Below are 17,115 nucleotides of genomic sequence, written 5' to 3'. Positions count from 1 at the left end.
AAAATTCTACCATTTTATGAAGAGCGCACTAAACAATAGTTATTTTTTCTGCCCTGTACATAACGCATATAACGATAACTTAATTTTCTGATAAATTAAAAAAAAGTCCTGAAAAACGGCGGGAAATTTCAAAATTTCGAGCTGATATCACGGCATGCAAATAAAAATCTCTAAAGAATGACAGAATGTGTGTGTATATATATATATTTCGTTACCTAACGACGTGAATGTTTAACTGTAATATCTCCTTGGCCAGAGTTGCAAGAAAAAGAGAGGCGCGGAAAAATGAGCCCTTCCGGTACATTGTAAAATGGCGGGGAATTTAAACGGCCAATATCGAGCATTGATGAAAATAAGAAAGGAGGAAAGGAAAAAAAAATGAAAGAAAGAAAAAAAGCCGAAGAATAGATAAACAAATTTCACGCAACGTAGCTTTAACCTTATTCTCTAAGAAATAAAACAAAAAAAAAGTTACGAGACTTTTACCATGGCGGGAAATTTCGAAATATCACCACGAGCTGATGTCACGACACGCAAAAAGAAACCTCTAAAATCCGCCAGAATATACATATATACATATACATTTCGTTGCATAACATCGCGAGCGTTTAAGTGTAATATCTCCTTGGCACGGGGTGGCAAGAAAAGGAGAAAGGCGCGGAAAAATCGGCACGCGAAATCGGCCCTTCCGGTGTACCGCAAGATGGCGAGGCATTTAAACAGCCTGTACCGAACGGCGGTCGATGACAAAGGAAGGTGGAAAGAAAAAAAAAACGAAGGACAAAAAGAAAAGAAGGAAGAAAGAGACGAGATCGCGAGGATAGGCGAGCGAGATAGGAGGCGCGAGGCGACGGTGAATTTGTGGGCGTCCTCAACGGCCTGACGTCACGCCGACATATTTGGATTGCGAACCCACGCCGTGAGGATATCGCGAGCTGCGAACTCGGCCGAAACGGAAACATTTTTCGAGTCAAAGTCTCGATCTTGATAAAAAAAAAAACAAATATCGTCCATAGTTCCGAAATTCGAAAAAAAAAAAGAACGATATTTCGCATACGTGAGTTTTAAAAACCCCGCCGATTTCCGGGTTGACCGCCAGGTCGCGCGGCGAGTCACGTGACCATCGCGTCGACCAATCACGAGACGGAACATCGGCGAGCCCACCAATCAGCGCCGAGTTTCCGGTTCGTGGAGTCACGAATGTGTAAATTAATGTGCAAATGTGTTGTAAAGAATACCACGTGGGAAATAGTTACTTAAGGTGATGGGAAAGGTGGGCTGGAACGGTCAGTATCGCGGATAAATGATTTTAAGAGGTGAATGAACCGATTCGTCTGAAATATTAACACACGATCGTGGCTAAGGCAGTCTTTGCCGCTAAAAAAATGCACTTTTCAAATAATTTGTATTTTTTTTTCCCCATTTCACTTGATTACTACGATGCTTAACCTTTCCCGAAAGGTTTAATTTTCATACACTTTTATGTTACTATTCGGACTTTGTAGTAAAAAAATTAATGGAACCGGCCACGTGGTCTATGACCACGTGGCCGGATTCAGGATGCTAACATAACATGTTTCTCGTTAAGATTAAACCCTTCACGCTTACATCGCACAAAATAACCACAGGCATAGCCACAAAAGTAAAACATGAACGTAATCTCAGACCCAAAATCGTACACCGATAAACAAAAGAAAGTAGCGCTAAATGACATGCGCGTGACTTAAAAGTTGACGATATCAACGGTCTATAATAAAGAAAACCTCTTCACTTGCATAACAGTTTGCATAGCCGTAAACAATCCAAGTTTATCGAATTTTTCTACCGCACATGCACTTTCAAATGACGCCTTACGCTCGATAATTTGATTTTGGCCAGTTTTTAATATTACTCTTAGGTACTAATCCGTAAGGTATATATATGAAGACTTTTTAGGCCCAGTTCCACAACTCTAGGTAACCGAAGTTTAACTGGTTTGTGTCTGGATTCAACCTACTGTAAACCAATTAAACTCGTGTTAATCGGAGTTTAACTGGTTTACAGCAGACTCAAACCAATTAAACTTTGGTTAACTTGAATTGTTGAACGGGGCTTAAAGATGTTTTCGTAAAACCAGCAAGAACCAATAATTTCGACTCGTTTGTAAATCTGCTATTAAACTCTGATTGTAATATTTATACGGCTGGGGGGTTACGAAATGGATCCCTCTAAATATAGCGGCCTGATATCACTGTTAAGGTGAAGCGAAACACGTCGAGGAACTCGATCGACGTCGATAAAGATTTTTCTAAATGTCTACGTCGCCGACGTTCGTTTTTACATCGACAGCTGTGTCGAATTATATTGGATATTGTACCAAATGGCATACTCCATCTGTCGTTTTCGTACAATAAATATCAAGAAATCGAAGTAAAACTCCAGAAATCCTCTGGATTCATGCTTTCTGGGGCCCTAATTGACTGCAGAGGGACCCCCTGCGCCATCTGTGATTTCCAGGTCAATTAAATTTTCACTCCGAGGCCTCGTATTCCCATCGTTTTAGCATAGAAGCGCACACAACACTTTTTTTTCCTTTATCCCGTTCAAATGCGAGTTTATCGATTACCAGAGTGTTTTAAATTGTCATAAAATTGTCCTGACCCTTTCGTTTCTCATATCAGAGCCTTCGATAATTGTATATCGATCGAAATATGAGAGCTCGACGCCATTTTGGCTCTGGTCTGGGCTAAGTTAAGTAATTTTTTCCAAAAATCCAAATTTTGAATGTGTCAGGACAATTCTTAGATGATCATGAGTGATGTGTCAAAGTTTAGGATAGTTTGGTCTAATACCCTTAAAAAAAGTGTTCTATTCGAATGATGAACTGATTTGAAGGGGGTTTCATTTCACCTTAAGCAACTGAGCGCTGACAGACAGGATGACGTCATGAGACGAGGGTCTCCACCAATCACGGAAGGGAACGCTCTCGGTTCAGCCAATCAGAGATCGTGAAATAATAGATGTGGATAAAATTCAAGAATAACCTCGCCGAGAGTAACCGCTTCCTTAGTAAATCTTTTCCATCGTCCCCGAGAGCCGAAGAAATGGACTCCCCTAAATTTGGCAGGCTTTTAGGCCTTGAAAGCGAAATATACGAAGTACCGAACCGCTGTCGGAAAGGGATCGCGGTGAGTCAGGCGTCGAGGGGACCGACCAATCAGGAGCCAGGACGCTGGTGAGCCGGCCAATAGGCGCGCGCCGCTCCAACGGAATGCGCGCCATTCCGTTGGAGCTTCCGGGTCGCAAGGTTAAGGATGTGTATACGACGCGAGGACGCCGTCCCCGGAAGGATGACGCGCGGGACGGCCTCTAGGAGTCCTTCGCAAACTTTTCCACGAGTCCGAGGGAATAAGAACTGGGCTCCGCGAAATCTTTTTAAGTTACTCGCGTAGTGGGGCCAAAATTAGACGCAAACCTCGAGTAAAGTAGCGGGAAACGCGGAAAGTATAACGTACCTTTCGCGAAAGAATGAGGTTAGAGAGCCTGTGATTCTTTAGGTAAGGATAATTGAAAAGCGATTGTAAGGAGAATTTACGGTACACCGAAATTATTGCGCTCATAAACTGGCAATAAATACACGTGTAAATGCGTTGCGAACGAAAATATGCGGAACGCATGTAGTAAACTCGTGGAGAGTACAGGTTAAGGGAATGTGAAAGTGGCTACACAGAGGTGTCTCGTTTATGAAACTTTTCTCTGAGCTGGGTGTATCGAATCGTTTCAAAGTTTACAACGTGAATATGTAGGCTATAAGGAAGGTCCCGACAGCCATAAAATTCTGAATTGTTTAGAAATTTGTTTATAGGTGTTTTTCAAATTTGTTTATTAAGAATGAAATTTCATGGGTGTCAAAACTCTCCTTATAGCCTACACATTTACGATGTAAAATTTGAAAAGATTTAGTATACTAAATTCGGAAAAAAGTTTCATGAACGATCGACCCTTGGATGTCACATCCCCTTAAGGGAATGTGATAGTCGCTACACAGAGGTGTCTCGTTTATGAAACCTTTCTCGGAGCTGGGTGTATTGAATCGTTTCAAAGTTTACAACGTGAATATGTAGGCTATAAGGAAGGTCCCGACAGCCATGAAATTCTGAATTGTTTAGAAATTTGTTTATAGGTGTTTTTCAAATTTTTTTATGAAGAATGAAATTTCATAAGTGCCAGGACCTTCCTTATACCCTACATATTTACGATGTAAAGTTTGAAATGATTCAGTATACTAAATTCGGAAAAAAGTTTCATGAACGATCGACCCTTGGATGTCCAGCTATGAAATTTAAATTGTTTAGAAATTTGTTTATACGTGTTTTTTCAATTTTTTTTATGAAGAATGAAATTTCATAAGTGTCAGGACCTTCCTTATAGCCTATATGTTTACGATGTAAAGTTTGAAAGGATTCAGTACACTCAATTCGGAAAAAAGTTTCATGCACGATCGACCCTTGGATGTCTCATCCCCTTAACCCTTTGGCTACTAAGAGCGCCTAAAGGCGCCCAACGTTTGGTCCAATATTGCCTTCACGGTCAGACGAATTTCGCCCATATGTCGAAATGGCTTCGTGTTCAAAGGGTTAAGAACCACTGGATTAGGTACAGCAACGCACTCGATGTTACATAAAAAAAAATAGAAAACATTCAAATATCAAGTGTATACTTAAAAGAAATAGTTTGCGTAAAAGTTAAAACGTTCTTCAGCCAGTTTCTCGCGTGATGTGATGATCATTAAAGCCTCGTGAGATTTATAGAAATTTATGGAAATTTTAAATTTTGAGAAATGTACCTCTCCTTCTCGAGTTTTTACTTCTCAAGTAAGTAGCCGCGGGATCCCAATATTTCCCTTGGATCGGTTTCGATTTCCTTTGAGTCGGATTTGAATATTTCCTTTGGATCGCTTTCGGACATTTCCCTCAGACAGGATTGTGTAGTCTCGTTTGAGAGGATTTCAGAAACTTTCTCTGGAGCTGGTCCAATATTTCCGCACTTTCCCTCGGATCAGTTTTGAAATTTCTCTTGAACCCGTTCCGACCCCTCCCTTGGACTAAATTTCGATATTTCTTCATTTTATGAAGAGCGCACTAGACAATAGTTATCTTTTCTGCCCTGAACGTAACGCACATAACGATAACTTAATTTTCCGGTAAATTAAAAAAAGTCCTGAAAAACCTGAGATCCGTTTCGACATTTCCGATGGACCAAATTCTGCAATTTTCCCTGGATCCGTTGTACATTTCCCTTAGATCAAATTCCACGATTTCTCCTGGATCCATTTTTACATTTCTCTAAGACCGAATTCCTGCCATTTCCTCTGGGCCGAAGGAAATATCCCATAGTTCCATTTCCCCTGGATCCGTTTCAACATTTCCCTTATATCAAATTCCACAATTTCCCCTGGACCCGTTTCTACACTTCCCTTAGATCAAATTCCACGATTTCCCCTGGATCCATTTTTACATTTCTCTAACACCGAATTCCTACCATTTCCTCTGGGCCGAAGGAAATATCCCATAGCTCCATTTCGCCGTTTCCCCTGGACCGTTTCAAAGCTTTCCCTCGAGTCAATTTCTCAGCCCTGTGGAAATAAACTGTGTAAAATGCGTTGTCGCCATCGCGTGCAGTCAAGAGAGGTATACCCTTCCCAAAACATACGAACGGTGTATATTTAAATAAGGCGAATTAGTCAGTGAATGGGAACGGAATGTCCCGAAAAACGTAAATATTTAACTAGGAAGAGAAGAACGTGTAAACGGGGCTTGGGAATCCCTTGTTCCCCCCGAAGTTCATTCCTCTCCCGAGTGCATCCTTCGGCCAGAAATAAAACCGTGCACACGCCCGAGCGACACTCGAAATAAAAACGAACGATCAGCTGATCGACGCGTCTCCCTCGCGTCAACGTCCTCGCTGCGTCGCGGCGATAACGATCCACTCTGTCAATTGGGAAAGATTCCGAGCAATTTAACGAGGGGGGAACAAAACGAGTGTGATAATAAAAGAAACGTCTACACGAATGTCCTCTCCTGGAGAGCTCCTCTTTCGCTCAAGGTACAATTTACCCGGGAGATCGAACGTTTATCTCGAATTTCTACGTTTCTATTAAAGACTTTCCTTCCACCTCTCTTCGTTTCCACGAGGCGGAACGACGTCTTTATTAAATTTCCGCGTCGATCAGCTGACCAGCTAGCGATATGACTCAATGTGAAATTTCTCTGCGTCGATTTAAATAGACTTAAGATGATACGAAAGGGTCATTCTATATATACATAAAACGTTAAAATATTGATAAAAATCTTCTCCGAACGGGATGCACCGAATCGTTGAAAACTTCAGCATGTGATTATGGAGGCCCTAAGAAAGATCATGGTACTGGTGAAATTTCATTTTTCATAAAAAATTTGTTTATTTATCTTGGACTAGAACCAAAAATACACTTTTTTTTTTTTAATTAAGTTTCATAAACACCACGTTCTTCCTTAGGACCTCCATAATCACGTGTTGAAGTTTCAAATTATTCGGTGCACACAGTTTGGAGCAGAGTTTTAAAAATATTTCGATGTTTTATATATATATAGAATGATCCTTTCATATCACCTTAAGGTGATATGAAGAATCATTTGTTGTGATCGTTTTGTATTCTTTTTTGGAGTTTTCAAAGCAATGTATCTCTACCAATTAAAAAAGTAAAACATCCTTTTTACAGAAAATTAAAAAACGACCAATGAACTTGTCTGAAAAGCTACCGTCTCTTTTAACGCGACTACAGTTTCGCAGCTCAAAAAAAGCACAAAAATTATCCAATCTCGATGACCTGGTTAAAGTTGACTTTACCCGTTCAAGAGTTTCAAAAAACGATATTCTCCGTCCGGTTTGACGCGCAAGGTTAAACATCGCAGATAATGACTAGGTCAGTGTTTCGCGACTATATATATTTTATAAAGGTCAGCATTAAAAAATGTTCGGCACTGCAACATTAAAAAACTACCAATGAACTTGTCTGAAACGCTACTGTGTCTCTTAGCACGACCATGACCTACGCCAACGTGGAGCATCTCGAGAGAGATCGGTCTCTTCCTCGGATCCGTTTCCCCCTTCTCTTTTCCTCAGGATCGATATCCCGTTTATCGACTAATCGCGTGTTCTTTGTGCCTCTTTCTGTACATTTCTGGTGGAAATTCTCTCACGTGTCATTCTATACTGGTTGATATTCACGGTCGAGAAAACACCGAAATCGAACAAAAGCTTCGCGCCGACTAAGAGACCTCGCTGCTCAGGTTTGGCAGTGTTTGCTCCCTTTCGGTTAAAACCAGCGATTTTTTCAGTTTTTTTCTTTTTTTTCTGCCAGTAAATAAAATACATTACATAAAACCCACTCGGTATTAACCAGGGTTTTAAGGGGATGTGAAAGTGGCACCCAAAGCTCAATCGTTCATAAAACTTTTCTACGAACTGGGTGTCTCAAATCGTTCCATTCTTTAAAACGTGAATTTGGAGACTCTAAGGTAGGTCCTGAAACTCGCGAAATTTCATTTTTTATAAACAATTTTTAAAACACCTATACACAAATTTGAAAAGAATTGAAATTTCATGAGTTTCAGGACCCTCCTTATAGTCTCCTTATTCAGACTGTAAAGTTTCAAACCATTCGGTAAATTGAGTTGGGAGAAAAGTTTTATAAACAATACCTCTTCGACGCTACTTTCACATCACCTTAACCAGTTAAAACCATCTTACAAGATCCATCGCTATGTATGTAGCGTAGAATTTATTCTAATATTGTATGCACCCTGTACCTAACATGCGCTCCACTCACATGCAAACAAATTGAAATAAATTCTAACCTATCTACAGAGTAGGTAGCATTCAAACATATTTACGTTCCCGCGCATACGCGAGATAAAACAATGAAAGGAACCCAGTTTAAATATGGTTTAAATCGGTTAAAACCATTGAGCTGGGCTGTTAGTTTAACAAAAAAAAAATCTGCCAACCCTGTCGCTCCTCCCATTAAATTTATCGCCTCTGCGGTTGAGAATTCGAGGAGGAACCAGAAGAGGAACTTGAAGCAACCTATCGGAGGTGCTTAAGAAACAACTCTTGAAGAAACGATAAATAAGAGAAGAAAGCTCGAGCCTGAGGCCTCGATGTGCCCCCCATCAAGATTTCTCTGGGAATTTCGTACACATTTTAATACACAAAGTTGCATGAAAATTACAAATATGGTATAACGATGTAAATCACGTGGGCGTGAGATATATACAAATTGCAGACTCGACGTCAAGCCTCGAGGCGACTGACGAGACATTTTCGTTGATCCTGATTGACGATTTTAATGCAACATTGTATGTACAGGTAGCCCTCCTACAACACGGTTTCGCTCTAACACAATAAGAAAATTGCGGAAACCTTTGTACAACCCTGTACTCCTACAGCACTGGATAACATGATTTTTGTTTAACATATTTAAAAACTAAATTTCCTTAAAATAATGGTGGGAAGGAATAATAAACTATAGTGCCTTTATATGAAAATAATATTTCTTGTTTTTTTTTCTCTTTCGTTTTGTCTTATACATACATTTATATTTTTAATAAAAATTAAGTTGCTTATATGGAATTAAAAAAAAAAGGTTTGTTTTTAATAGGTTTTCGGAACGTAATCCCCCCTTTTTGTCCTGGCTCTGAGTCTCATATAACACGGTTTCACCCAACACGGCATTTTCTAGGAACCTATCTACCGTGTTATAGGAGGGTTACCTGTACCTAAATCGCTCTGAGATTGGCAAATCTTTTCACAGACGTGCGAATTATTAAAATTGCCAGGTCGATGTCAAGCCTCGAGGCGATTGACGAGTCACTTTCGATGATCCTGATTGACAATTTTCTGCCACTCCCCGAGGGTCTCGAAGGAGACTGAAAGCGTTCGACAATTTATCGACACTGCCTAGAATTACAAGGGAAAGAAAAAAGAAAAAAAAATGATAATGAATATACACGTGCCTCGGAAGTGACATTTAACGCCTTGAGAAACGTCGAAACCGTGTGGTTGATTTTAAGCCTTGGGCTTCAAGGCGATTGACGTGTCCTTATTGATACCGGGTATCGATTTATCGGCACTGCAAACCCAGAGGAGCGTTCTTCCTAGATAGCGTTCAAAAGCCTCTTAATGTTGCTCAAATCCTCGAGAGATTTAGTAAAGCGACATATTAGGGATAATATTTAACGTCAGGAATGATTTAAACGAATCCTAGCCGGAGAGGAAAGCTACTATTAATGTACAAGGTGTTCCAAAAACGGTGGACCCAATTAGCTCGGTATTATCCTTGTAGAAAAAGGAGTTAAAAAGTCCTGTGCCATTCTTTCCTACAGTGCATAGTTTACCTACAATAATTAACTAAAACAATAGCCAACCAGTTATTGAATTCAATGAAACGAATTTCGAATTATCACTAATCCTATCTCCTTTTCATCCAAAATAAAGAAGTTTCGTCTCTACAACGCGGGAGTTCCGCGTATTCATTTATTATTAGTACTTCTCTTTACATGAGATATGCATTTTCATGTCACATTACGTATGAAAAATTGACGAAAAAAGAAAAAAAAAGAAAGAAATATCGAACAGAAATTTACCCTGTACATTGTTATTAAATATTTGTTGGAAGTTATATTCAAACATGGTATACTAATTTTATAACATATTTTCAAATAAATGTCATAACATACATATCACCTTAAGACGTCAAATTTATAGTTTTACTACAACCTTATGTACTAAAAGTGTACGCATTTTATGGATTTTTTTTTTAACAGCGTAATCTTCTTTCCCAACCTACGTTGACTCTGATACTAAAAACGAAAAGGCGATAACTTCATTCTATCGATACTGTGCTGTACAATGGCGGACATGAATGCCTCCCCTGCAGATACGACATCGCCTGTGCAGCATGGGAGGGCATTGATGTCTCCCAGTGTACAGGTAACCTTCCTATAACACGGTAGATAGGTTCCTAGAAAATGCCGTGTTGGGTGAAACTGTGTTATACGAGACTCGGAGCCAGTACAAAAAAGGTGAATTACGTTCCGAAAACCTATTAAAAACAAAAATTTTTCTTTAATTCCATATAAGCAACTTAATTTTTATTAAAAATATAAATGTATGTATAACACAAAACGAAAGAGAAAAAAAAACAAGAAATATTATTTCCATGTAAAGGCACTATAGTTTATTATTCCTTCCCGCCATTATTTTAAGGTAATTTAGTTTTTAAATATGTTAAACAAAAATCATGTTACCCACTGCTGTAGGAGTACAGGGTTGTACAAAGGTTTCCGCAATTTTCTTATTGTGTTAGAGCGAAACCGTGTTGTAGGATGCCTACCCGTGTATCTGAAATCCGCAGACGCGTTTTTCTTCATCGATAGAGAAACATTTCGCCCATTTGAAATCAATTCCACGGCCCTAATGAGCCGTGCCTCCCCCTTTCGACAATGGCGTGAAACATCTCCCCGCCTCATTCTCTGGTATTACAGAACTTATCGACTGCCTAGGACACAATGTTGAGTAAACCGCGGCCACTATTTTTCTAACAACCCGTATATACCATAAAGTGGCGTGTACCATTTTCAATTAAGGAAAGAAGGTGTCATCGAGAAATATATGCTAGGACGTGTCCGACACGAATATCCTCACGTATAACGTGCACGCACCCGACGCTTTGCGAGTAATGTCGGCGAGTATGCGTGCAGCATACGTACGATTATTAACGGGCACGTATGGGACGATTGAAGTAACCGATCGTACCCCTTGACCCGTTAAAAAGTATTATTCGAGACGAGTTATCGCAGCCACGGCGTACAATCCCTCAGCACAAAGAGATCCGCAAATTAATTCCTTTACCGCCTCTCTAATTCGGCCGTTTCGCAAACCGCTAATCGCCTATTAATTTTAAGCACGCGGTGCTTTCGATCGCACAGGGAATTATTATTCGAGCATGAGTCACTACATGAAATGCGTGGAGCCTCTTCGAGGCTAATTTAGGGTTTTACAAAGCTGTTTCAAGGTGTACTTAATTATTAATCATTAATTGGAGTATATAACCGCGTTGCGAATGGTCTTATCTTTCACTCTAATCATCCATTTAACTGTAAGTGCCTAATAGTCTTAACTGCGCAGTCATTTTAATCATACAAAGAAATATTATTCGAACATTAGTCATTTTATGACAATGCGTGGAGCCTCTTCGAGGGTAATTTAGGGTTTTAGAAAGCTGTTTCAAGGTGTACTTAATTATTAATAATTAATTGGAGTATATAAGCGCGTTGCGAATGGTCTTATCTTTCACTCTAATCATCCATTTAACTGTAAGTGCCTAATAGTCTTAACTGCGCAGTCATTTTAATCATACAAAGAAATATTATTCGAACATTAGTCATTTTATGACAATGCGTGGAGCCTCTTCGAGGGTAATTTAGGGTTTTAGAAAGCTGTTTCAAGGTGTACTTAATTATTAATAATTAATTGGAGTATATAAGCGCGTTGCGAAAGGTCTTATCTTTCACCTCTAATCATCCATTTAACTATACGTGCCTAATAGTTTTAACCGCGGTCATTTCAATCATACAAAGAAATATTATTCGAACATGAGTCATTTTATGACAATGCGTGGAGCCTCTTCGAGACTAATTTAGGGTTTCACAAAACTGTTTCAAGGTGTACTTAATTATTAATCATTAATTGGAGTATATAACCGCGTTGCGAAAGGTCTTATCTTTCACCTCTAATTATCCATTTAACTATATGTGCCTAACAGTTTTAACCGCGATCATTTTAATCATACAAAGAAATATTATTCGAGCACGAGTCATTTTATGAAATGTCCAGAACCTTTTCGAGGCTACTTTAGGGTTTTACAAAATTGTTACAATGTCCCTGATATTAATAATCAATTGGAATGTAAAAACATGTATGATCTTATCTTTCACCTCCTCATCGTTAACAATAACTACCTAGTAGTTTTAACTGCGCAGTCATTTGAATGACACAAAGAATTATTATTCAAGGATGAGTCATTTTATGAAATGCGTGGAGCCTCTTTGAAACCAATTTAGGGTTTTACAAAACTGTTTCAAGGTGTACTTAATTAATAATAATTAATTGAAGTATAAAAGTGCGTTGCAAATGGTATTATCTTTCACCTCTAAACCCTCATTAACTATAATCACGCGATAGTTTTAACCGCGGTAATTTTAATCGTACAAAGAAATATTGTTCGAGCACGAGTCATTTTATGAAATGTCCAGAACCTCTTCGACGTTGATTCAGGGTTTCATATAAATGTTTTGATAATTAATTTCAGTTCAAGCACACAGTGATTTTAATCGCACAGGGGATTATTATTCGATCGCGAGACATTTAGAGTCTCTTGGAAGCTACTTCAAAATTTAATAAAATTGTTCCAGTGATCATTTGATATTAGTAATTAAATTCAGTACAAAAATCTCTCGCAGATATTCTTATCTCTCGGCTCTGTTTACTTATTAATTTTAAGCACGCAACAATTTCAATAGCACAGAGTATTATTATTTAATCATGAGATATCCAAAGCCTGAGCCTAATGTAGGATTTTATAAAAAATCTTCTCCGTTAGACTATTGTAACCATTTAACATTAATAATAAAATCAATTTGATAATACCAATTATCAACAATTAATAAAAACGCGACAAGAATGTTCTCATGAAAAATATTTTGAGAATACGTTTTAGAAACCCTATAATATTAATAATTAAATCAATTTGATAACATTACTTATTCATAATAGAAACATGCCACGGATCCAATCATACAAAAATTCATTATACAAAATTGTTCCAATAACCATTTAAAAGATCAATCATTAATTTGAGTGATTTGTGTCGGGGGGGTGTTTTCATCTCTCGATACGCCAATACTGGCTCGATCCGGCAAGACTAAAGAACTCCTAATCTCAGAAAGCACACAGAGTGAACGGGTCTATCTACTCGCCGGTTCAGTATGGTTTTTTTCTTCTCTGACCACTTCCGTGCCCACTGTTACCAGCAGCTGACTAATCAGAATTTTCCACTCCCGAAGGATCATGATAGATTGGATTGAGTGGTTCAATATCTAATATATATATAATGACATCGTTTGTTCCTCTCCAGTGAAAAGAAATTCATTGATTTGTATAATCCCAGCGCCTATTCTCATCGAGAAATGTACCTATGCAAATAATTAGACGTATAAATTTCCCTAGGAAAGTTATTCTCAACAGATTTTCCATTGTTCGAACCAAGGAACTATAATGCTTCGACGCAGGGTAAATAAGTTAACGTATGAATTTCCATAAGACAGTTATTCTCAGGGGATTTTCTATTATTCAAACCAAGGAACTATAGTGCCGGAACGCAATGTAAGTAATAAATGCATAAATTTCCCTAAGAAAGTTATTCTCAAGAGATTTTCTATTATTCGAACCAAAGAACCATAGTGCTCCGATATTCAGAAATAGTTAAAATATTAGAGATACTAAAAATTAAAAATAAAGACTAACCAAACTCTGCTTTGATATTCTGTCAAGCTCTAGCTACCCCGATTCACTGTCCTGCATGGAAACCTCTGATTTGATAATCCACCCCACGCAAGACCTACAAATAAATGAAACGTCACAACCCCCTCTCAAAACAAATAAATAAATCCTGCAGCCAGCTTCACTCTCCCATTTTACTGTGAAATGCAAAATTAAGTAACTTACGATTCTAATCACTCTCCCATAATCTTTGCAAAGTATAGAAATAAATGTTAATCATCGCAAACTTCATCTCGAGTCTAAAAATCTCATATAATTCTCATCGCTCTCCTACAATGAATCAGAAGTGTAGAAATAAATATAAAACATTATAAATTTTGCCGTGAAATCTCAAACCACCATTATTATTACTTTCCAATAATCATTGAGAAACGTAGGAACAAATGTAAGATGTCGCAAACTTCACGGAGAAGTGTACATCCCTTTATTTCCCTCTACGTAATATAATTACCTTCTATGTAATCCTGATGTGCAATAATCACTATAAACTATAGAAATGAACGTTAAACGTCATAAACTCCTTGCAAAGTCATAAACCCACGTAATTCTCATCACTGTTCCATAACTATTCAGTGGTAAAGAAATGAACATAAAGTCTCATAAACTCCTTTTAAAAATTGTAAACCCCCATTATTGTTATTGCTCTTCTACGATCCATACAGAACATAGAAATAAACGTAAACTGTTAAAAATTTCTCCATGAAGCTTGTGACCATAGATCGCCACGAGCTGTTTCTTAAGTTTTAAACCTTCAAAATGCCCTTCACTCTCTCTCAGGCCATACAAAAAGCATAGAAATAAATGTTAAACTTCGAAACTCCTAGTCTTAACTTATACAATTCTTATCACCTTCTCATATTCACTCTACACTAAAGAACTAAATATATAAAGTCTCAGGCTCCATCTAAAGTCACAGTCTAATGAATCCCACGTCAAATATAATCCTTATGACTTACGTTAACAAACGATTAAATCCTTACGAGTCTCATCATCCACTAACCACTCGGCATTAACAAAACCTGGAAATAAATGCGAAACCTTGTAAACTCCTCCATTTGTCGGCAAGGCTTTACATTTATTTCCTTTCTAAATAACGTAAATACCTTCCACGTAATCTTAGAGCACTACGATGACAGTGAATCACAGAGATGATCAGAAAAACATCCCGCCATGTAATCCTAAAGCGCTATGATCCCTGCAAATCACAGGAATGAACTTAAAACATCGCAAAAATCTTCCAAAGCCTCAAACCCTCCCAATTCTCACCTCTCCGGCAGTCCCTGCGAAGCATAAAAAATAAAACGTCACAAACTCTCCGTAAACCCTAAAGCCCTACAATTCTCACCGCTCTCCCATGATCACAGCTTAGCATAGAAATAACCGTAGAGCGTCCGAAACTCCCTCGCGAATTCTTACATCCGTGCCTCGCGGCCCTCACTTACTATTTATACGCAATTTTCTAGAAACTCACGGAAGGGTATACGAGACGACGTAATCTCGTCTCGGTCGAATTCGGTGACCTAACCTCTTGCTCCTGTAGCACTCGCCTCGCCAAATTCGCGAACGCGAGGACACAGGGAACGTATTCGAGCAAAACGGGTCGCAAGCCGACGAGAAGAAGCCGAAGAAACTCACCGTCAAGTGGCTCCTGGCTTCGGCGAGCACTCGCCTCTCCGGCGGGAGAATTCCGCGCCCTGGGGATGAAACGACTCTCTCCCGACCTCGACCTCGTCCGCCGTCTCCGCGGCACAATGGCCAAGAAACTCGCGACTCAACAACGACTGAACACCCGCGACAGAAGCTCGCTGCGAACTGCTGCAAACAAACGCGGCTCGAGATCCAACATGGCGTCCCGTAGAGTTTTCTGGAGTCGCCGACGCGGGCGCCACCTGTCCACCACCGGTCAAAGCCGTTCAACTAGTGACGGCCGACAGGGTTGGGTAATTTCGCCTTTTTCGAGGTTTTTGAACGTATATTACGTTAAGATAGTTCTCATTTACTCTTAGCAGAAGAATTTCACGATTTTCTTTCGCGCTACCTCTCAATTTGGTTGCATTTTGTCTAAAAATAATTCCATGCAAAATTTGAGCTTAATCGGACAAAGGGAAACAGTGCCTTTAGGCCCTTGAAAATGGAAAAAACCATAAAATTAAAGAAAAATCGAGTTTATTTGCTTATCTTGCAAAATATTAATTATACGCGTACAAGCTTTATGCAAAAGTTGTGGATCTATTAAAAATGCGCATATTATTACCTACAGAGATAAGCTGTTACCTAGGACTTTTTCTCGTATGACTGTTTCCGAGGAAACGTCGAAAAAGTATGTCACGTTTTTCGCATTTTTTCTCGGAAACAGTTAGTTATACGAGAAAAAGTCGTGGGTAATAATATGCGCAGTTTTAATAGATCTGCAACTTTTGTATAGAGCTTCTTTGCATATAATCAATATTTTGCAAGATAAACAAATAAACTTGATTTTTCTTTAAATTACGTTTTCAATGTGGAGGATGTCGCAGATGCATGATATACGTATCCGTTAGATTATAAACGTCTTTTAGCGCATGTGTAAATGTGTAAAAATTTGTATGAAATAAATTTGGTGTTTGTGTTCAAAATTCTTTCAACTTAATCCTGTTTAATATCAATTTTCTATCTGGATTTATTATTTTCTATTTAAGAACAAAAGAGCGTAATATCCTTCAGGCTTGTGTAGAAAATTAGGAACGTATTATACGTTGTAATATATACGTAGTAAACCATGTATGATATTACACGACGTTTTATACCCAACCCTATCGGCTGACCGATCTTACCGTGATTGCGAGTTCCTGGCGTCGAGATTTAAAATTTTCTAAGGAAATTCTTGATCTCTCGTTCCTCGATCCAGGGAACAAGAGTGAAGTTCGTTTAGTAGATCCGGCAGCCGATTCCTGAGCTCATTCGATCAACTCTCACAAGCGATATTGACAGTTTCGTATACGACTTTCAAATGTAGACCGATGATGTGACTTCGCAACAATGTGAAATTTTTCACGTGACTTTATTCGTATGATAAAAAGTCCATGTGAACTTGAGAACAAGAACCCTGGACTTGTGAGCTTGGTACCGGGACGATTTAAACACGGTTTGACATCAAATATGGCGCCGCGATGCGCGCGCCATCTTGGTGGGGACGGCGGAAACTACTCGTGGCGTGACTAAAAGTAACTGTTATGGACATTTTTGTACGAAATTATTGACTTAAAAAAGGAGAATGTTTCGGGCTTCGAATGAGGGTTTTGACGGAACGGTAAACAAATTCTCTAAACGCGAAAGAAGTAGTGATGGTTCTTCAATGAATTTTATACATGATAATTAAACTGTTTAACCGCGAATCGATATTCAAATTGGCGCATCCGTACGGGCGCCATCTGTCTACGGCACCTCAAAACCATAAGCAACTTTATTTCACGCGCCTACTTAAAAAAACCATCG

At 38.8% G+C, this 17,115-nt stretch overlaps 1 protein-coding gene across 2 annotated transcripts in view; it reads right to left on the bottom strand.

The window, feature by feature from the left end:
- Positions 1-15,473, bottom strand: part of LOC105702954 (dnaJ homolog subfamily B member 6) — a 31,878-nt gene extending 16,405 nt beyond the window's left edge. Inside the window, exon 1 of one of the 2 annotated variants that reach the window (XM_012430940.1) lies at positions 15,277-15,473. The gene's annotated coding sequence lies outside the window, so the exon portion shown is untranslated. The remainder of the gene's footprint in view (positions 1-15,276) is intronic. The other variant, XM_012430941.1, reaches the window with a different exon arrangement.
- Positions 15,474-17,115: the final 1,642 nt, after the last annotated feature.

The sequence above is a fragment of the Orussus abietinus genome, unplaced genomic scaffold (genome assembly GCF_000612105.2).
Source record: "Orussus abietinus isolate OABI.00-Male unplaced genomic scaffold, Oabi_2.0 scaffold518, whole genome shotgun sequence".
In the NCBI taxonomy this organism is placed as follows: Eukaryota; Metazoa; Arthropoda; class Insecta; order Hymenoptera; family Orussidae; genus Orussus; species Orussus abietinus.
Note: the sequence above shows the minus strand (reverse complement) of the source record. Positions and strands in the feature narration are given on the sequence as shown.